Genomic DNA, 22,380 nt, shown 5'->3' with positions numbered 1-22,380 from the left:
CTGCAAAGAATAAAGGTAATTCCCTTCTGGCAGCGGGGCTCTCAGTGCGTGAACCAGGCAGCTTTAGAACGCTATTAACCTGCAGATTAACCTCATATCTGCAGGTTAATAGCTTTTTTTACATGACTGTTTCCCCTTAAAATATAAAAAGTTTGGTATTGTAATCATACTGACTGGGAGAATCATATTACCAAGTAAATTTTGCTGCAGAATGACTTCTGTAAAAACAATCCCCAAAAAACAGTGAAGAAATTGCATTTTTGTCACCATTTCACCCCACTTGGATTTGTTTTCCCATTTAACAGAACATTATATGGTAAAAAGTTGTCATTAAAAACTACAACTCATCCAGTTTTTTGATCTTACAGTTTCCCTTTAACCCCTTAACGATGAATGATGAACATAGCACTTCATGAGCAAGTGTCAGTTCCCGCATCATGACGAGCTATGTCCATCATGAATTTAAGCGGTCACTGTGTGAAATCAAACAGTGACTGCTCCATGCAGACAGCTTCCACTGACAGAAATGCAGGGACCCATTTCATTGATCCCGCTCTCTGATTGCTGTTAGAGAAATTGCACAACAAATTATATAGCCCATTTTCTCCTGTTACCCTTGTGAAAATGCAAAATTTGGGGCTAAATCGAAATTTTTGTGGGAAAAAGTTCAATTTTAATTTTTTTCCTTGCACATTGCTTTAATTCCTGTGAAGCACCTGCAGGGTTAATAAACTTATTGAATGTGGCTTTGAGCACTTTGAGGGGTGCAGTTTTTAAAATGGTGTCACGTTTGGGTCATTTGTCATATAGACCCCTCATAGTCACTTCAGATCTGATGCGCTCCCTACAAAAAAATAGTTTTGTAAATTTTGTTTGAAAATTGAGAAATTGCTGGTCAACTTTTAACCCTTCTAAATTCCTAACAATAAAAAAATGGTGTTTCAAAAATGATGCTGTATGGAGGACCATGACAGGTGCATTATATTATATGGAGGACCAGGGCAAGTGCATTATATTGTATAGAGGAAAATGGGGGTTCATTATATTGTATGGAGAACCATGGGGGGTGCATTATATTGTATGGAGGACCATGGGGGTGCATTATATTTTATGGTAGACCATGGGGGGTGCATTATATTGTATGGAAGACCATGGGGAGTGCATTATATTCTATGAAGGACCATGGGGGTGCATTATAATGTATGGAGGACTATGGGGAATGCATTATACTATATGGAGGATTATGGGGGGTGCATTATGCTATATGGAGGATCATGGGGCGCATTATACTATATAGAGGATTAAGGGGGTGCATTATCATAGAATGGTAGAGTTGGAAGGGACCTCCTGGGTCATCTGGTCCAACCCCCTGCTCAAAGCAGGATTCACTAAATCATCTCAGACAGATGTCTGTCCAGCCTCTGTTTGAAGACGTCCATTGAAGGGGAACTCACCACCTCTTGTATCAGCCTGTTCCACTCATTAATCAAACTAACTGTCAAAAAGTTTTTTCTAATATCTAATCTGTGTCTCCTCCCATTTAGTTTCATCCCATTGCTTCCAGTCTTTCCTTGTGCAAATGAGAATAAAGATGATCCTTCTACAATGTGACAGCCCTTGAGATATTTGTAGACAGCTATTAAGTCTCCTCTCAGTCTTCTTTTTTGCAAGCTAAACATTCCCAAATCCTGCAACCGTTCCTCATAGGACATGGTTTGCAGACCAGTCACCATTCTGGTCGCTCTTCTCTGAACTTGCTCCAGTTTGTCTATGTCTTTTTTAAAATGTGGTGCCCAAAACTGTACACAGTATTCCAGATGAGGTCTGACCAAAGAGGAGTAAAGACCGATAATGACTTCACGTGATCTAGACTGTATGCTTCTGTTAATACATCCCACTATATGGAGGATTATGAGGGGTCGCATTACATTATATGGAAGACTATGTGGGGGACCATTTTAATATTTGGAGGGCTATGTGGGGGGCCATTATACTGTATGCAAGAAAGTATACAGCATGAAGGTTTGCATGGGGTCCATCATACTGTGTGGAGGGCTGTGTGGGGGCCATTATACTGTTTACTGTTTGGAGGGCCATTATATAGTATGGGGCAATTAAACTGTATGTAGACCCATTATCCTGCATGGAGGGCTGTGTGAGGGCCACAGTTGGGGGATTATACTGTGTTAGGGTCACCATACTTTACCTTAGGAATTGAGGTGGGGTACAGTTGAGTCATTATACTGTGCATGTGGAGGCTAATGTGGAGGAATTCACTGTGGGGGTATCATATTGTGTTTGGTGGGCACTTTTGTTGGCATTATACTTTATGGGGGCACTGAAAGAGGAATCTAAGACTTCAGCAGGAGGAAAATGACTATACAAAGGCTGAAAAGTTGTGAGATATGGTCTTCTGTGACGCTGACAATTATTTTTTTTTTGGGAGGGTGGACCCAATTAGAATTTCTGCTATGGGGCCCCATGATTTCTATGTACGCCCCTGGCTATTGCTAAAGCTCGGCTTTTTACCTGAGAACCATTGCAGACAGCTATTGGCTTGTCTACAGTAAACAGAGGAGAGAGACCGAGCATGCATGTCCAGCAGCACTAAGCACATTAACTGCGCCTGCACATTGATATACACTTTGAACACAAGAGGGTGCCATACTATATATTTAAATGAAGAAAATGACTGCATAATTGATGTTTATAACAACATGTAAATGCATATAACTCCTATTAACTATTTTTTTTCTAACATGAGATACCTACATAAGAGATATGAACACCTGTAGGGGAAAATGTAAATTTGCAACAAAGTATATATAAAGTAAAACACCTTTATAAATCAAATGTGTTTATCATATACATCACTGTATTATATAGAGTTTATAACAAAACGGGAAATTTTTAAAATGTTTTCATCCACCATTGAAGCTCGAGCAGGCATTAAAATATGTGTATCTGATACAATGACAGTAAGTGATGGTGGTACATATAATCCTTTACTTGTTCCATCAATAAACAGAGGTCCAATGAAATGTAAAACAGGGCCGAATGGAGTTTTCACTTTCCAGTATGAGCAAAAAGTGTCCCAGACCACAGAATATTTTTCATTGTTCGAGCTAAAAACCCATATATATTCTCCTTTTTGGAACCCAAATGACTTCGGGGAGAATCTGATGTAAATGCATGGTTAATTCTTTCCCATATCAACTTCATTGGCCAACATGCCTCATCAAATGCCGCCATCTGTACGAAATCCATCTCTGTATTGATTTCTGATGTCTTCTTTCTGTAATGTCTTCAGAAGTGTTAAATTGGTATTGATAATAAAGCATGTCTGGAATTAAAAAAAAAAAATTCATGATGAAAGACGCAATCCAGCTACTATACCCCTCACCAAGTTTATCACACTCTGCAATTCTTTTATATAAAATTTACTCAGTTTCCTGCAGTTAAGCCCCATCTTTGCTTCTCTTTAGCCTCGGATTTCACAAAGAAGTTTTTCTTGTATACTTTGCTATCAGTACCATGATGCATCAGCACAGCATCACATGAGCATCCACAGCCAGGATCATCTGAGCCTCTAGGAAGGACATGGTAATTATCCTCCACTCTGCATTCCCTAGATAGGTTAACATAAGTAAACAGTCAGAGCTGTTTAGTCATCATCAGTAGCTGTGATATGAACTCATGTGCCTGCTTTATGAGACTGTGCTGTAATGAAGATTGTTGCTGTAATATCCCTGAACTGCACTGGCCGTGCTTAAGATTAAATCCCACTGTTAAACTGTTGAAAAAGACTCTTGTCAGATGTGTCTGGTCAGCAACTGAATCTATCATGTGCCTGAGAGAAGCTGCAGCCTATGGTCATCCTGAGTAACAGTTCCTCCAGGATTCCAATGAATTTATGAAACCCGTCTCGCCCTATCTGAACCTAGCGGTGTGCGTGTAACATTGGTGGCCCATATGGGGAGGACTGAGCGGGGATTAATGTCTAGAGGGAGAAGAGGAAAAATGTCTGGAAAAATACAGCAGCACAGCACCTCAACTTAACTCTGCTACACCACTTAAAGGGGACCATCCCTAAAGAAAACTCACTAGCAGCAATGGATGTTGAAATACAAATAGACAGAATTAGTGAGCGGTTTCTTCAGTTAACCTGCGAAGAATTAAGAACAGTAGCATATAAAGATGTCAGAAGAACAGATTTCTAAAGCACACAACCGCAGGCAACTGTTAGCTGCCATTAATGCAAAAATGGATGAGCTGGGGGAGAAAGAAGCTGAAGACGTCATGGGGACATGCCTCCAGGAGCTAACACAGTTTCTAACCAGGTTGAAGTTGGAGGATGGAGGGACGGCACCAATTACCAAAAGCGGGAATCTCTGTCCGCAGACTGAACTACGGGAATTGAAAGAACAACTCAAAACCCTAACAACAGCCCTGCAGGAATCGACCAAAATCTCTTAACGGGTGACAGACTCAGACAGAACCTTTAACCTGCTCGGGTTAGATAAATCAGGAAGACAGTCCTCTCTAACACCACAAATCACCATAAGTAAAGAATTCAAGATCCTGGGAAAGATTGGAGAGTGTGAACAGAAAGAGAAACTGTCTTATATGAACTTGTTTCACCAGATTGATGCAGGCTTACAGAAAGGCTACCAGCCAGATGAAATCGTTGAGGGGGTGGTGAAGTGATCAGCCCAGGAATGAACCTCTGTAGTATGCTAGAAATGAAGAGTCAATTGACCTTGCAACAACTGAAGATGATTTTAAAAGGGCACTATAAAGAAGAGAGTACTTCAGAATTGTTCCACCGACTCATTAACCTCTCACAGAAAAATAATGAATCACCCCAAAGTTTCTTGTGCAGAGAAATTGAACTGAAGGATAGACTGTTGTTTGCATCCAGAGATGTAGAAGCGGACGAGAGGTTTGATGCTGGACTAGTCCAGAAGAAGTTCTTGAGATCATTGGGAACAGGGTTAATCAGTACATACATCAAGTCGCAGCTGAAACAGTACCTAGAAGATCCTGGCATTCTGGACAAAATCCTAATTGAACAAATGAATGAGGCAGCTAGTTTGGAGTCAGAGAGCGAACAAAAGATAAAGAAAGGCTCTGCTCCTAAATCAAAAAATATCACAGTAAAAGACAAATTCCTTACCAACACCAGGTCAGATTACATGGAGGGGGTGGCTGTGTAGTATTATACGTGCACACGCACACCGATGGAGCTTGCATATTTTTAATGTTTAATGTTAGGACTCGCAAGTATGGGGACCCTTGATGCTGGGTTGCGAGCTTGCGTATTTTGGTCAAAATATCGACCCTTACCTCATGTGGTGTATTTATCTTATACACTATTTTTCATCTTTTTTACACATTTTTGTGCAGGATGCAGCCAGGCCTCTTTAGTGTTGGCTGGGTAAATTGGGGCGTCTGTCCTGTGGGGGTGCACGTATATAGTGCTGGGCAGCCCCCCTGATCTAATAGTATGGGCGTCATCAATAGGCTGCAAGCCAGACACTGTGCATCACACATATCTGAGTGATTGGTGCCCTATGCAAACTCCATCGGTGTGCATGTATAATACTACACAGTCACCCCCTCCATGAATTGGTAGGTTAGTGAGTGGCTGTCTGCCTCAGTATTTTGCACATGTGCTGCCCCGGCCTTTATCATGGAGGCTTGCTGCATCCTGCAATGCCTTGGTAATCAGACCTGGTGTTGATAAGGCATTATCTTATACTGTGATGTTTTTTTAAATTAGCTTCTAAATCACCAAAATGAGTCAGCTGAGGTTGGAGACCCCCAGTGGCCAGTCTGAAGATAATCATGGAGACCCTCCAGTGCCACCTCCGAGAGGGAACCTTAAAGCACCAACAAAAGAGAGGACCGCCAGCGCTGACTGGGAAGAAGTAATAGGAGAACTGCGAGCTGAGTTGATTGAGATGAAAAAGTTGATTCATTCCAGAACAGAACCTGCATCCCTCAGACCCAGGAGTGGGTTCCAAAACAGAAGATACCCGGCTTGTGAAGCGTGCCGTTCATCAAATCAGAGTACGGTATGTGTACACTGACTAAGATGTGGTGAGGAAGGACATTATGCCAAGGAATGCCAATGGTCATGGTCTTTTGGGTTAAAAGACAGGAGGTTGCCAGAGAGGGGCGACTGGTAACCACGACACAGAGGAGGTCCCAGAAGCAAATCCAAATCTCACCAAACCCCAGAACGGCATATGAGCTAAAACAGCTGCGTCATTACTATCCCCAAGTGTGTTTCCGTCTACAACAGCTGCAAGAGAGACAGGGGCATCAGTTACTTAATGCCCAGTGTGGAGGTCAAATGATGAACTCCTGGGAGGAGGATTCCTCGGTCAGTAAAGATAGCATCATCGGCCTAATCAGCGAAAGATGCTTTATATAGTGCCAGCTAGATGGACTCCTGATAACAGCACTGTGGGACACAGGAGCCCAAGCGAGCCTTTTAAATGAAGAATGGAGAAGGCGCTACCTGCCACATACGTGCCTTCAAACTCTTAGGACCAGTGGAACTCCACGGCAAAGCAGTCAACCTGACCGAAGTCCCTTTCATAGGCTGGGTGGAAGTGACTTTCCAACTGAGGGCCACGAACAACAGCAACACCATTGAGCTTTTGGTACCTTTTCTCGTGACCAGTGATCAGAACGTGGAAGAGGATCCTATCCTGGGTTATAATGTAATCAGTGAGGTCATCATGAAACACAAGTCAGTGACGCTGGTGGTGGATGCAACTGTCACATTGCTTGCCATACCCAATGTCGTGGTGGAAAATGTGATTCATAGAGTAAAGAAAGCACAGAATACAATGAACCTAAAAGAAGTCAAGGTAGGCTGGCGCCCAAACATCATTCCTGCAAACCAAATGGTGGGGGTGAGGTGTGGAGTCCAGGTAGAACTGGTAAGAAAAGTTCAGAAAAGACTGTTCATGCCAAAAGACTCATCAGAACTTCCGGAAGGCCTAGTTCAAGGTGAGACTGTGCTTACCATTCCTACTGGTGGGTTTACTCGAGTGAAAGTACCGGTGATGAATACTACGAAACAAGGGATCCAAAGACTGTGTTGGGTCACATTGAAACCGTTAAAACTGTATATTCAGCCAGTGTGAGACCCGCCCACGGGTCTACCATGAATTCAGTCTCCCCACCAAGGAACAGGAGTTGACCAGGGGAGGAAATTGCACGACCCACCTCGGGGTCCTGGGATCCCCCAGTACCCCTAGAACACTTGTGTGCTGAAGATAGAGCGGTAGCAAAACAGATGCTGAGAGAAGAGTGTCATGCATTCTCCAAAGATGACTCTGATATAGGCGGTATCCCGTTGGTGCAGTTGGAAATCAATTTGAAAGACATGACCCCAGTAACCAGAAGTTACATGTCTGTGCCAAAACCATTACACCGTGAAGTGAAAGAGTATTTACAAGATCTAATCAACAGAGTTTGGGTCCAAAAGTAAAAGCCGTCTTATTCCTCTCCTATTCTTTGTGTTAGGAAGAAGGACGGTACGTTGAGACTCTGCTGTGATTACCGGGAACTAAACCGAAAGTCAGTACCTGATCAGCACCCGATACCACAGATTCAAGATATGCTGGATAACCTATCAGGAAGTACCTGGTTCTCTGTCCTCGATCAGGGTAAAGCATACCATCAAGGGTTTGTTGAAGAGTCCAGTAGACCTTTGACAGCATTCATCACACCATGCGGGATATACGAGTGGATCTGCATACCGTTTGGGCTCAGTTCAGCTCCAGAAAAATTCCAGAGGAGCATGGAGACATATTTAGAAGGATTGAGGGATAATATCTTCCAGCTGTACTTGGATGACAATGTGGTACACAGAAAAACTTTCTGGGAGCATGTTGAACACGTGAGGACCGTATTACAACGATATCAAGTCAACAATATGGAGTTAAGTTGACCCCCAAAGAAGTGTGAACTGTTCAAAAGGCAAGTCCGATTTCTAGGGAAAATTGTGTCCGGAGAAGAATATACCATAGACCCAGCAGAAATCGCTCTGGTACCGGCCTTAAAAGACAAGCGGCCCTCAACTGTCGGGGAGTTGAGGTAGATATTATTATTCCCCTCCTACTGTCGTACTTACGTTCGGAACTTCTCCAGGATTGCCGCCCCACTATACCTCCTCTTGGTGGGGGGGGGGCGACAGAGTCAACAACACCCACGGAGAAAAAGAAGAATGCGGGTAGAACTGGGCTTAAAAGAAGCAACGCCGTTTCATCCCAAAAGCCCATTCTCTGGACAGCAGACCACCAGGAGGTATTGGAAGAACTAGTAGACTACCTGGTAAAACCACCCATCTTGGGATATCCTGATTTCAACTTACCGTTTGTTCTTCATTGTGACGTTTCTCAAGTTGGACTGGGAGCTGCCCTGTATCAGCATCAAGATAGAAAATTGAGAGTCATCGGTTAAGGTTCTAGAACGTTGACAGACGCCGAGAAGAATTACCATCTACATTCCGGAAAATTGAAGTTCCTGGAGTTGAAATGGACTATCTGTGAACCATTTAGAGATTATCTCTACTACAGCAAAGAGTTTGAGGTATACACTGACAACAACCCTTTGACCTATGTCCTCACTACAGCCAAACTGAATGCAACAGGTCAGAGATGAGTCGCTGAACTAGCTGACTTCAATTTCAGCATCAAGTACAGGCCAGGAAAATGCAAGGCGGATGCTGACAGATTGTGGAAAATCCCACTAGAGCCTGATCAGTTCATGCAAGAAAGCTCAGAGGAAGTCAGTTTGGAAGCAATTGAGAGCACTGCCCAAGCAGTACAAGCTTATCAAAAGGACAACACACCATTGTGGTGTCCGTTGACGGTGGAAACCACCATAAAAGCGAGAGAACAAGATTACCCCCTGTCTATTCAACGACTACCAAAAGGAAAAATCCATAGAGCACAACGGGAAGATCAGATAAATGGTAGAATACTACTTTATGTGGACCAAAATTGGTTTCCAAGTAAATGGGAGAGAGATAATGAGTCACCAGCAGTATCTGTTTTAGTTAAAGAATGGATGAAGCTCTACCTCAGTGAAGACGGTATCCTGTATCGTAAAGGAGGTCAAAACCGGCAGTTGGTACTACCCAGAGTATTTCGTAGATTGGTCTTAAAAGAACTCCATGAAAACATGGGACACCTGGGAGTGGAAAGGACAACAAACTTGATCCGTGAACGTTTCTTCTGGCCGTACATGCAGTGAGATATTGAGAGATACGTGACCAGGGAGTGTGGGGGTCTGAAAGATAAACGTCCCAACACATCAACCCGGGCACCTATGGGCAACATCCAAACTACGTATCCGTTTGAGATGGTCTCAATAGACTTTCTACATCTCGAGACGTGCAAGGGTGGTGACGAATACATCTTGGTGGTGATGGACCATTTTACTTGATTTGCTCAAGCATATGTCACCACCAATAAAGCGGGTCGAACAGCAGCAGAGAAGATCTTCAATGATTTTGCTTTGAGGTTTGGGTTCCCTACGAGGTTACACCATGACCAAGGAAGAGAATTTGAGAACCAGATCTTTGCCAAGATAGGAAAGTACTGTAGGATTCAGAGATCCCACATAATGCCCTATCACCCAGAGGGTAATGGACAAGTGAAACGTTTTAGTAGGACATTATTGTCGATGTTGCGCACTTTAACAGCTGACGAGAAGAAAGACTGGAAGAGTTCTCTGTCAAAAGTGGTACATGCCTATAACTGTACAAAGAGCAATGCAATGGGTTACTCACCCTTCTTTCTATTGTACGGTCAATCGCCAAGACTGTCAATCGACATCATGTTCGATACTCCAGTATCAGAGACTTACAGAACATATCCAGAGTTTGTTCGGAAATGGAAGGAACGGATGGCAGAGGGATACAACATAGCGTCCAAAGTGGTTACGCAAGGACAGAGCAAGAGCAAGGAGTACTATGACTGAAAATGTTATGGAGCAGAATTGGCACTGGGAAGCCGTGTGCTAGTCAAGAACAAAAGGCGGTCCGGGAAAACTTTGTTTGTACTGGGAAGACAAGGTGTATGTGGTCGTAAGGAGGAAAGCCGATGACAGTCCAGTGTATGAAATCCGATTGGAAACCAGAATAGTCCATCGGAATTTACTACTACCCTGTGATTATCTCCCACCACAACAAAACTTTCCAGAAGTAGAACAACATCGTCCGAGATCGACTAAGGGACCACCACAGACTGAAGCTCCGAAGATGGATAGTGATCTTGAAAGTTCACATGAAGAAGAACACACCGTTGTATTTCTCGGACCGGCAAGGAGAGGGATGTACCATCCTCAGGAGAGTGAAGTAAGTCCCCAGGCTCCAGAGTTTGTACCAAGGAGTACAGATATAGTCCAATTCAGATTTGATGATCTAACACCGTTCACTGAAGAGACCGATCGACACTTAGGAGTAGCAGAATTACCAGACCAGGTGGAAACGAACGATTCAAGAGAAGTACAGTAACTTACAGAGGCAGTTCCAAGATCATTTGAGGAAGTTCGAGAAATGAGTGTGGCAGAAGAAACTCCTGCAACCGAGGAACCCGTGGTATCTGAGGAACAACCTACCAGGAGGATGTCGACTCGAGAAGTGAGGAGGCCTGTGATGCTGACATATGAGACACTCGGTGAACCGAGTCAAGTGCCAAGGACTGTCCATTGGAAACAGGTATTTCTGCCTACGGACCAGGTAAGCTCACTTGAGTGGTATTCACCACCGAGAGACATTATGGACAATGTTACCTGGTGGAAAGACTTGTTTTGGCCTAGTGAGAGAGAGAGCTGGTTGAAGACGTATGAAAACCTCCAGCGGAAGAGATGCTGATTGTTTTAATTGTGTATTTCTTTCAGGAGTTCTACAAGCAAAAGGTCGTAAGAACAGGTTGTTATTGATGTTTGTAAATTTTATGCCAATATGACAATGCCAATTTGTATATAAAGTTATTCAACTTTTAGCACTGTCTCAGAATTGGTCAGCTTGACCAATTAAAACGAATATCGAGAACGACATTAAAAAAGAAGGGAAAGTGTGACATGCAGAAATAGTGCTGTTGCTTCAAAAGGATCCAGCAACTATAAGAGTTAACACAGTCACAAGAGACAGGGAGTGGTTAGCAGAGCCCCAGGGGGATTGTGGGGAACTTGTTTACTATTCTGGCTGCAGCCAAAGGGAGAAGTGGTATGTGATCTGTATCTCACAGAAGTGCAGGAAAGAGAACAGGATTCAAGTCTAGGGTGAAACTCAACACAGGTCAGATACCTTGCACTGTTAGTTCAGGAAATCTACCATCGGGCAGGAAGATAAGGAATGGAAGGAATTGTGTCACAGAGATCATCTTCCTCATCAAACCCTCCCCCCTCCATCTCCATGCAGAATAAAGAATGTTGTGTACTAGTGAGTCCTTGTGAAGGAAAAGCCTGCTGTTTACGTATAGAAGTGTGCTGCCAAGAGATCTAATTTGTGCTGAATTATGCTACTGAAGAGACTGAGGTTCCTGTGCCTGCTTTATGAAACTGTGCTGTAATGAAGATTGTTGCTGTAATATCCCTGAACTGCACTGGCCATGCTTCAGATTAAATTCCACTGTTAAACTGTTGAACAAGACTCTTGTCAGATGTGTCTGGTCAGCAACTGAATCTATCATGTGCCTGAGAGAAGCTGCAGCCTATGGTTGCCCTGAGTAACGGTTCCCCCAAGATTCCAATGAATTTATGAAACCCGTCTCGCCCTATTTGAACCTAGTGTCGTGCGTGTAACAAAAGCCTAGTTTTGTTGGTTGGCTCTGTCAGGCACTGTAGTAAGGGCACTAGCAGCAGCTATCTCAGTCATAGCAAATTTAAAGATGTGAATAATGTGTGGGAGCATTGAGCTCAGGACCTTTTTCATACTGACTCCGGGATAGTGATGATTTTGTAAAGGTGTCAGTTGTGTCAGCCAGACCTGGAGATTATCTGTGAACGAATGCATGGTCAGCAAGGCTACAGCATGTTAGAGAGGTGGTAGCTAGAGAGAGCCCCCTTAGGCTGCGTGCCCACGATGCCCACAATGTTTTTTAAGCACTTCCGTAGCAGCAATTCCGCCGTGGAAACGCTTAAAAAACGCTTGGTAGAAGGTCTGCAATGTTCCCCAATGATAATCCGCATTTGCTGAGCACATGCTGGGAAATTTCCGCTGCAGATTATCATTGCGGAAAAATCCGCAGCACTACCATTAATTTTGCGGAATCGCGGCGTTTTAGCCACCATTGACTTGTATTGGACCGCATAACATCCGCATGACTACATGTGCACATGCGGATATTATGCGGTTCAATGCGCAGATGGTACCTGTGTCTGGAGAAGAGGAGACTCCCTTTCAGTCCCGGGTACCATACTACCTGTAGTTGAAAAAGAATTAAAATAAAAAATAAACATATACTCACCTTCTGATGGCCCCCGGTCTCCTTCTCCGGTGTCTTCGGCTGCTCGCGGTGGTAAAAGGACCTTCCATGATGTCATTTAGTCATGTGACCTGTCACATGACTAAATGACGTCATGGAAGGTCCTTTTACACCACCGCGAGCCGCTGAAGACACCGGACGCAACGGAGAAGGAGATCAGGGGCCAGGTGAGTATATGTTTTTTTTTTATTTTTCACCATTTGTATTCTTTTTTTTACTATTGATGCTGCATTTGCAGTATCGTAACTTGGTCACACTATATAAATCCATGCCGTTTGCATGGATTTATAGTGTGACCAAGTTGTCAAGCACTTTTCCAAGTGATGCTAAAATCGCTTAGAAAAGTGCTTCACAACTCGCATGCGAAATCGCATGTTAAAAAAGCTTCACTTACGCTTCTACCTGGCAGAAAAAACGCATGTAAAATCCGCATGCGTTTTTTCTGCCAGAGAGATGCAGAAACGCTCAGGAAAAATCCACAGCATTTCTGCATCATGGGCACATAGCCTTACACTGTTTCACAAGAGTGCAACTAGGGTGCAGTGGTCACAGCGAAACACATGAGCCATGTGGCCCTATATCAGGAAGGTGGAGGTGATGTTATCAGTGTGGGATGATGTTGACAACAGACGCATGCTCAGTAGAGGAGGAACTAGCCCAGACCCTGAAAAGGACATCACTGACGGCTCTTAATTCAGGGAAAGGACAGGCGCTACTGCAATGACGGCAGCCTCTGCTCCCTGATGATGGTTTGTTTGTAAATCCCAGTATGCACTTGGGGTTCTCAAACGAAGCAACGTGAAACAGGAAGAAGATAAAAAAAAAAATAAAAAAAAGGAGTCAGATAGTCTAGTGAACAATAGGGATTTTTTAAGTAATGTATATTAGAAAAGAGATTAGGTAATGACATTAACCCCTTCACGACCTATGACGTTAATGTACTTCAAAGGTCATGTCCCTGACTTTAATGCAGGCTCATATGCCGAGCTCGGATTTTTCACAGCAGATAATGGCTGATTTAAGCCCAGATTCGGTTGGTCAAGACCCAAACCCCAGTCTTCACCAGTCAAGATGCCGCAGGTCAAGCACCGAAGATCAGACGGTGGTCATTGGATGAAGCAGGACGTCTGCCGTGCTGACGAGAAGACCCAAGTGAACCAGGCCTTTAATTCAAGCGTAGACGAACGGTACGCTCTGCACTTCAGAAACGAACGAGGGTGGCCAGTGTGAAGAACCCACTAAGTGACTCACATATGAGGCACTTGTGGCTTAGCGGAAAGTACCGGTGTCCCCCGTTAGTGCCAGTATAACAATCAAAGGCGCTTGAAGCGCATATTACAGCTACAAGCCTGGCGCTGGCAGTGACGCTCTTTGAGCTAAAGACATTAATAGTCGTTTAACTGTGAAATGAGACTGCACGCAGATAGAACATAGAGTAAGATATTGCATTTATTACACTGCTTTTATTGTCATTACTGCTAAGATTGTGTTAGTTGTCTCCATATACCTGCATCACCATGTGTTCCTATAGTTAAACGTTCTTTCTGTGGTAGGAAAATAAATAGCTTTGGTTAACTATCCCTGCATCCTCACTATCTGCATCATTACATCTAGATCATTTCACCCGATAAATGAGCATTTAGCTTGTTTATTGTGTGTGATTGGCTGCCTCTTTAGAAGGGACTGAAAGCTGTATTTTAGGTGTAAATGCAGCTTTCAGTCCCCCATACATAAGTCTAAAGTCGGTCGACGCATTCATATCAATAAGTATGCCTTACACTCTAATATGTGTGGTGCCCCTGAGGGTTCAGTCGCCACAGAGGTACTGCATCTCACCCAGAGGTGTGGTATCTCACTCTCAGGTAAGGAAGGAGTACAGCCCGGGACCCTAACACCTGCATCCAACACATCCACTTCAGTAGGGCAGGGCGAGATTGCTCCTACGGGAGTGCACAGTCCCTGGCTGGAGTGGTGGGGAACCTAGCGAGGGGGAACCATGTAGTGGGTGTGAGTGGAGGACGTAGATCAGGGGAGCACTGGTGAGGGAGTGATATAAAAGAGGGAACCATCTTAGAAAGACAAGCCAGTCAGAGGAGGAGAGTGTGTGGAGCAGAGGCTCTGCAGGAGCTCTGCTTCGGAGGCGGGCCTAGTGAGAGGCCCAGGACTGAGAGAGGAGAGGGAGCAGGAGAAAGGCTCCAGGAACAGAAGGGATCCCAGGGGTACGGGCAGTGCTGGAGGCCACCCGTACGCCCGAATCTGCCAGGCGGTGGAGGGATCGAGCCGCAGAGGGGACCGACCCCTAAACTAGTGGAGAACTACAAGGCTCAGCTAGGGACCGGAGGCTGCTGTACTTGCAAGGTGCAGTGGCCACATCCGCAACTATGTCGCCGAAAAGGTGGCCACAGAGGGTCCAGGGGACAGCAGGTCGCCCGACAAGACCCGAGGCTACCGGATTGGGACACTGGTTGCGAGGCACAGGGCAGGAGGGCGAGAGCCAGCGCAGGAAGACGACTGAGGAAGGCACATAGAAAGGGGTCCTGTCAGACACTCTTGAATCACCTGAGGGATTGCTGAACCCCTGCCTGGTGAACGCAGCACGATGTGGGAGGTTGTAGTCCGGACCCTGTAACCGGAGGAACTTATCAACTGTAAGTAAACTCGGAAGACTGCACCCCACTGTCTCTGTGATTATTGCTGCGCCATCAACCCCTGCACTACAACGCCCAGCATAACCTATAACATCTACACTGCCCTGGAGCTGAGTTCTACCTGTGGAGAGCTACACCATCCCTGCTGCACTCACATCAGCTCCAGAGGACCTGCTCCGCAGCAGCGGCTCCCTTAGCCGCATACCACAGGTGGCGTCACGTACTTTATACAATCACTATAAATCCCCAATCAATAACCCTTTTTATTGACCGCCCTGGGTCACGGACCGGGTCACTGCCACTGTAACATCCCCCAGCATCTACCAGCCCGGCACCGGGTACCCCACGGCCCAGTGGGAGCGTCATATGTATGTGTGGCGCCCCTGCGGGTTCAGTCGCCACAGAGGTACTGCATCTCACCCAGAGGTGTGGTATCTCACTCTCAGGTAAGGAAGGAGTACAGCCCGGAATCCTAACACCTGCATTCAACACTACACTACTACAGACCAGCAGGAGGGGCAAAATGCGCTGCTCCTCTGCTGAGCCCTGTCCCTGGCTGGAGTTGGGGGAACCAAAGTAGGGGGAACCATGTAGTGGGTGTGGGTAGAGGAAGCAGTTCAGGGGAGCACAGTAAGGAGCAATATGAAAGAGAGGGTGGAACATTCTAGAGTGAGTGAAGTTCTGAGGGGGTTGAGTCAGAGAGAGAGTCAGAGCAGGAGCTCTGCTCAGGAGGAGGGCCTAGTGAGGAGGCCCAGGAGAAGGAGAAGAGGAAGGAACGGGAGCAGAGGGAAGGCTCCAGGAGTGAAGAAAGGATCCCAGGGGTATGAGCAGTGCTGGAGGCCACCCGTACACCCAAATCTACCAGGCGGTGGAGAGAGCGGGTCGCAGAGGGGACCGGCCCCTAACTAGTGAGAATTGCAATATTCAACTAGGTAACCGGAGGGTGCAGCATTTCAAGTGCTGCAGCCAAAAGCCACATCTATTTCACCGAAAAGGTGGCCATAGAGGACCCAGGGGACAGAGAAAACGTCACCCGACAAGGTCCGCGGTCACTGGATTGCGACACTGGGTGTGAGGTGTAGGAAGACAGCCAGAAGGAACACACAGAAGGGGGTCCTGTTATGTACTCAGGAGGTACCTGAGGGTTTGCTGTACCCCTCCCTGAGTAAGCACAGGACAACGTGGGAAGTTATGATCTGCAGTTGTAACCAGGAGCAAAGTGAGAACTGTGAGTAAATCCGGAAGACGGCACCCCACTGTCTCTGCGACTTATTACTGCGCCATCATTCCCTGCACTACACTTCACAGCAAAAGTGTTTAGGGGTGATAAAGTAAGAATTTTTTTGTTTGTCAGTTAAACTCATTGATGGTGATGTGTGTCGGGGCTCTTTAAATCACTGTAAGCAATAGCAGACACTTGTGCTAATTAGTTTGGCAGGTGTGTCCAATGAAAGGCAAGACTACTTAAGAAGGCTGTCCCACATTATTAAGCAGCCTACATTTTCTGCCAAAATGGGAAAGAAAAAGGATGTGTCGGCTGCTGAGAAGCAACAAATTGTGGAGCGTTTAGGTCAAGGCATGACTACAATCAACATTGCCAAGACACTTCATCGTGATCATCTCACAATCAAGAAGTATGTAGCTGATTCACAGTACACACGTGTGCGTGCTGATAAGGGAAAATTGAGGACTTTCCTACAGGCAATTACGTCAGGTTAAAAGAGCAGTGGCAAAAAAGCCTTGTCATAGCAGCAGACAAGTTTTTGAAGCAGCTGGTGCCTCCAACGTCCCCCGAACAACAAGATGCAGGGTCCTTCAGAGGTTTGCAGCTGTGCGTAAGCCAACCTGTCGACCTCCTCTATCCACTGCACACAAGCAGAAACGGCTCCAGTGGGCCAAACAATATATGAAGACTGACTTCAAAACTGTTTTGTTCACCGATGAGTGCTGTGCAACGCTCAATGGTCCAGATGGATGGAGTGGAGGAGGAGGATGGCTGGTTGATGGACACCCCATGCAAATACGGCTATGGCGCCAACAAGGAGGAGGTGGAGTAATGTTTTGCGCGGGAATCATGGGAAGAGAGATTGTCGGCCCCTTTAGGATCCCTGAAGGGGTAAAGATGAACTCCATAATGTATGTTGAGTTTCTCAAACAGCATTTCCTGCCATGGTTCAAGAAGAAGAACCGTGCATTCCGCAGCAAGATCATTTTCATGCATGATAATGCCCCGTCTCATGCTGCACATAACACATCTGCATCTCTGGCTGCTATGGGCATAAAAGGGGACAAACTTATGGTGTGGCCCCCATGCTCCCCTGACCTCAACCCCATTGAGAACCTCTGGAGCATCATCAAAAGGAGTGTCTATGATGGCGGGAGGCAGTTCACATCTAAGCAACAGCTCTGGGAGGGTATTCTGTCCTCATACAAAACAATTGAAGCAGAAACCAGCCAAAACCTGACAAATTCAATGGACGAGAGAGTTCAAAAGCTCCTTTCGAACAAGGGGTCCTATGTGCAAATGTAACATCACCTAGAATAAAGTTTTGAGTTGAAAACTGTTTGATTTCAGTTTGTAATAACCTGCTAATGCTTATAATTTCAAAAATGACCATTTTTTTGTTCTTTATTAAAATGAAAAGGTTGAAAACGCTGCTGTGCATAATAATTTGGAACATGCATTTTGAGTGCAGTTTGAGTGTTTTATTTTTTTTTAAATATACTGTTATCATAGGCAGTTTGTACAAAAACCTTTCAATTGTACTCTAATAGTTATTTGACTGGAAAATTACAATGACTGCAATTCATATAGGTAATTTGGGAAAATCTGAGAAAATATTATTTGCATAATAATTTGGAACACAGTGTACAACATCACCATTTCCTACCCTGGAGCTAAGCTCTGCCTGTGGAGAGCTGAACCAACTCTGCTGCACTAACATCAGCTCCAGAGGACCTGCTCCGCAGCGGCGGCTCCCTTTAGCCACATACCACAGGTGGCGTCACGAACATTATATAAAAACTATAAATCCCCTGTAAATATCCCCTTTTATTGACCACCCTGGGTCACGGACCAGGTCACCGCCACTATGACATCTCCCCTAGCAACGACCAGCCCGGCACCAAGTACCCCAGGGCCCATGTGGCGCGTCATATTGGCGCGCCAATCAACTGGTCAGGGAAGATATTATTTGGGCATATACAATTTTGGACTGCCGATCACTTCATTCTCTCTGAGATAAGCTGCTGACAGAGATGTTTGTCAGTTTCTCTCATAGAGAACACAGGAGCACTCGGCCAAGTGAGCGCTTCCGTGTATGGGAGAGACGGCCAAGATGGTTGTCGGCCAAATGATCAACTGAAGCATCATTTGGCCAACAATTCGGTCACAGTTATCAGATTCTAAATAATATTATCAGTAGGTCACACCAAAGGCTAAGCCTGTCCTGTTAACCCTTTCATGACATGCGCCGTACATATACGGCGCATGACGTGTCTTCGCCTTAGATGCAGGCTCCGACGATGAGCCCGCACCTTTCCGGGGACTTGACAGCGGATCTGATCAGCTGTCATGTGCTCCTAACAGCCGTGGGTGGAATCGCGATTCTCTCGTGATTATTAACATGTTAAATGCCGCTGTCAATCTCTGACAGCGGCATTTAAGACGGCTCCGCTGGAAGAGCGTCACAAGACCCGCCCATCGGCGCCCATGTCACATGACTGCGCATCGTCGATGGGTTGGCATGACAACCCGGTGTCTGCAGGAGACCCCTACAGTTGTCATTGCAGGGATGCAAGTGAACATTTTTGCTATATACAGCGCTATGTGTAGCACAGGCGATCGGATGATTGCAGCTTCTAGTCTCCCCAAGGTTTACCCCAAAATGGTATCAATAAAAACATCAGCTCGGTGAGCAAAAAATAAGCCCTCACCCAGCCCCAGAAGCCGAAAAATGGAGACGCTACGGGTCTCAGAAAATGGTGACTTTTTTTTTTTTTTTTAACAAACTTTAGATTTTTTTACCATTTAAATAAAAAAAAAAAAACTATACATGTTTAGTATCTACAAACTCATAATGACCTGGAGAATCATAAAGGCAGGTCAGTTTCAGCATTTAGTGAGCATGGTAAAAGAAAAACCCAGAAAACAACTGTGGAATTTAATTTTTTTTGCAATTTCACCACACTTGGAATTTTTTCCTGTTTTCCAGTACAACCAATGGTGTCGTTCAAAAGTACAACTTGTCCCGCAAAAACAAGCCCTTACACGGCCATATTGACAGAAAATGTAAAAAGTTATGGCTCTGGTAAGAAGAGGAGTAAAAAACAAAAGTGCAAAAACAGAAAAGGGTCGCACCATGAAGGGGTTAAATAGGGAATATGACCTATTTATTCTACCTATTTCTCTACTCCCACATGGGTGACTAGCCGTCTTTGCCTCTCCTGAATTCCTACGCTGGCTAAGTGATAGCAATATGCCAATTTGACCATGATACTTGATTTCTCCCCAATATGATGACAAAATAGATGTCACATCTACAATCCAGGGGAGTAACTATAGGTGCAGGGGTTGCAATAGCACGCGGGCCCTGGAGCCGAGGGGCCTCAAAGGTCCCTTTGGCCCATGTGAAAAGACCATTACTATTGAAGATTTGCAATAACTAGGGGCCCCGTTGGAGCTTTTGCATCAGGGCCCATGAGCTTCAAGTTATGCCACAGCGAGAATCATTCTGACCCATGTTCACAACACATTCAAAGCCATGTAAATCTGCAATAACATATCCAGCAAATAATCATTATCACACAATAAGTGCAACATAACGCATGCAATATCTCCCATGGGGAAAAGAACAACGGCCCCTGCAGCCTAAAAAATCCCTAGTATGTAATATACAGTGAGCCCCAAGTATAACAATGTGTGCAGAAAATAAGAAGAGCAATAGTTTGTAGATATAATGGAAGTAGGAAGCGTAATACTAATTATGAACCTATCCTAGTGATGCAGTTAGTATTATTTAGACGATATGAATCATGACGAGGGTTTATATAAATTGGGCAAAAAATAAACATTTAAGTCTCTTCTACATGTTTGATGCCTACCTGCTATATCATTTCTTCAGTGTCTGCTGCTTTTGACCTTTGATTTCTTAGGAAAAACTTATGGTCAGTGACCTCCTGTGTAATCAGTGGCTCCGTCCCTCCTTTCAGTACTGCAGCTCTGTGAACTCGGATTGGAACAGAGCCCTAAAAGATACAGTTACCAGAGTTCATAAATCCATACCCAAACCAGACTCTCTCTTAAAGAAGTTGTCCACTACTTGGACAACTCCTTCACCCCCACGCTTGGCCCCAATAAAATAAAAAAGCTTATACTCACCTATACTCAGGCGTTTTAATTTTATTATGGCCAAACATTTAGATCAAGAAGGGGTTGTCCAACAACCCCTTTAATGCAGACTCCTGACCACAATCCTCTGTAATACAAACCCCAGACTTCCTTTTGAAATAATGCCTAATCAGACTCCCCTCATGCTGTGGCACCCTGCTGTTCACAGGTACCACAGGACCCAGGGTGCATGGATGGACTTCTCCACAAGAGGCCCTCATTACATACAAACACCTCCACCCTTCCACCTCACACCACCAGAGGGAGCCTGTTAGGGATATATATATGGAGGGTGGAGCCAGGCAGCTCAGTCAGTGAGAAGTTCAGTCAGAGTCAGAGAGCGTGCTGACGCTGAGAGCAGCGAAGACGCAGCGCGTCTGCTGCTAAGTTCTGAGGGCCCCGAGTGTGGCCGACGGCAGAGAGGAGAAAGGAGAGAGAAGTTGAGGGGGCAGAGGAGCTTCATAGGCTCACCCCGATATACAAACCGGACACCAGGTCCGTGCCTACAGGGTCCCTTTATACCCAGTAGGGTTCACCGGCATTCCAGGACTACAAGTCCCTCGACGACCTGAAGCTAGACCCATTACAGGATCAGGTACCACGAAGGCCCCAGCTTTACCAGGGATAGTGGTTGCCAGCAGAAGGTCCTACTACCGAGCGACAGGTGAAGGAACAACACGACACATAAGCTAGGCCCAGTTGCAGGCTGGCCAGGAGCATACAGAGAGGCAGACACGGACCAGGAGGCCTTATACCCACTCACTGGGGAGAAGTTCTGAAGTGCACCCATCCTACTGAGTACCCTGGACCGTACCTGACATCCGCACCAGTAAAGGTATTGAAGCGAATCCCCTGACTCTGTCAGTTACTTCTGCTGCGCCATCCGCCTGCACTACAAGTCCCAGCATCACCACCATCAAACTCCACACGGCCCCGGGGGCCGCTCCACCTCAGCTGCCATCCCATCACCCCCCGGAGGTCTGCAGCAGCGCTGGTAATCCTTACCAGGTACCACAGGTGGCGTCACAAACTATTTATTATATTTTTCCTATCCAAGTTACAAATCCCCCTTTTTGGTTGACCACTCTGGGCCACGGACCGGGCCAGCCACCGTGATATCCCCCACCAGCATCCACAGGCCCGGATGCCGAGTACCCCATTGCCCCGGGGGCGCGTCAATGCCTCATTCAGACGACAGTGTTTCACGTACGGGTTATATCCGCGGTGTTCACCCACCCATTATAATCTATGGATCAGATCACATAGCCTTGTTGTTTTCCAGACTGTGTGTGTGTGAGACCCGCAGCAAATTTTAACCATTTTTGAGCCATTAAAGATAAATCTTTTTATTCAAAAACTGTTAAGAAATGTTTCATGATAAATTCCACCAATTCTATTTTTACCACAGACAGGGAACTCCAAGCAATCCAGGCATTAGAAAATCTCTTGCTGGGGCAGGCGAAGTATACAAGGGTAAGTTTCCCTCTACCATTAGTAAGGAAGGCCAGGGAGCCCCATAGGGCGTATAGGCCACATGACAAGATAGGAGGGTGGGAGTGAAGGAGTTAAAATTTTGAATAAGGGATTAGGAGTAGTGTGGGGAGTTTTGATTGGAGGGGAAGAGGTGGGGGGAGGAGCAAGAGATGATATAAGGAAGGGCAGGGGTCAGTTACCTCCTCTTGCTTCCTGGATCGCAGCTGAAGCAGACCAGACCCTGCAGTGGAGCCATGGCAGATCTTGTGGCCTTGCTGGACCTAGCGCGGCCTGTCTCAGCAATCCATGGGGCAGACTTGGTGCAGCAGCAGCTGCGGGTGACCTGTGCACAGTC

General features: G+C 45.5%; 1 long non-coding RNA gene across 1 annotated transcript; it reads right to left on the bottom strand.

Annotated features, from left to right (window-relative positions):
- Window positions 1-1,561: 1,561 nt before the first annotated feature.
- On the bottom strand, window positions 1,562-22,308 carry LOC141240336 (uncharacterized). The gene is made up of 3 exons (XR_012305586.1): window positions 22,226-22,308; window positions 20,267-20,410; window positions 1,562-3,343 (listed from the first exon to the last, which is right to left on the bottom strand). It is a non-coding gene; the product is annotated as an uncharacterized lncRNA (long non-coding RNA).
- Window positions 22,309-22,380: the final 72 nt, after the last annotated feature.

Source organism: Phyllobates terribilis, unplaced genomic scaffold, assembly GCF_046119375.1.
Source record: "Phyllobates terribilis strain yellow unplaced genomic scaffold, ASM4611937v1 Scaffold_852__1_contigs__length_604992, whole genome shotgun sequence".
NCBI lineage: Eukaryota > Metazoa > Chordata > Amphibia > Anura > Dendrobatidae > Phyllobates > Phyllobates terribilis.
The sequence above is the reverse complement of the archived record's forward strand: the minus strand, read 5'-3'. Positions and strand labels throughout refer to the sequence as shown.